We start from the raw sequence: 486 nt of genomic DNA on the forward strand, positions 1-486 counted from the left end.
TCAATCATCTAACAAAGCCTCCCCCTCTGAACACTGCTGTCTGGGGAACCAAGCTTTCAACATGGAATAATTATAAATACAAAAGAATGAAGCAGGAGAACATAAAACCTGGAACCAACCCATAGCTTGGAGTGAAGCCTAACAGAGATTAGTAGATGTATGTAGTAGTTTGTTAGCAGTATTACTATGACAAAACCTAACAGATAAACACTTAGCCATGCCTTGGTAAAATTCTGAACTCTCCAGAATTGAAAAAAAAATAATCTTAAGCTTCCAGTAAGAAAGAGTAAGTTATTTACAGTTGCTTTAACAACCATGTGATTTGTTTTGTACAAATTAATAAATTATTCTAATGAAAAAGCAGACGAACCTGGGTAAGGTGGTAGTACATACTCATAATTCAAGCACTCGGGAGGCTGAGGAAGGAGGAACTCTGTGAGTTCCAGGCCATCCTGGGCTACATAAGGGAGACCAGCTTGCTGATAT

Source organism: Octodon degus, unplaced genomic scaffold (genome assembly GCF_000260255.1).
Source record: "Octodon degus isolate 3935 unplaced genomic scaffold, OctDeg1.0 scaffold00041, whole genome shotgun sequence".
Taxonomy (NCBI): domain Eukaryota; kingdom Metazoa; phylum Chordata; class Mammalia; order Rodentia; family Octodontidae; genus Octodon; species Octodon degus.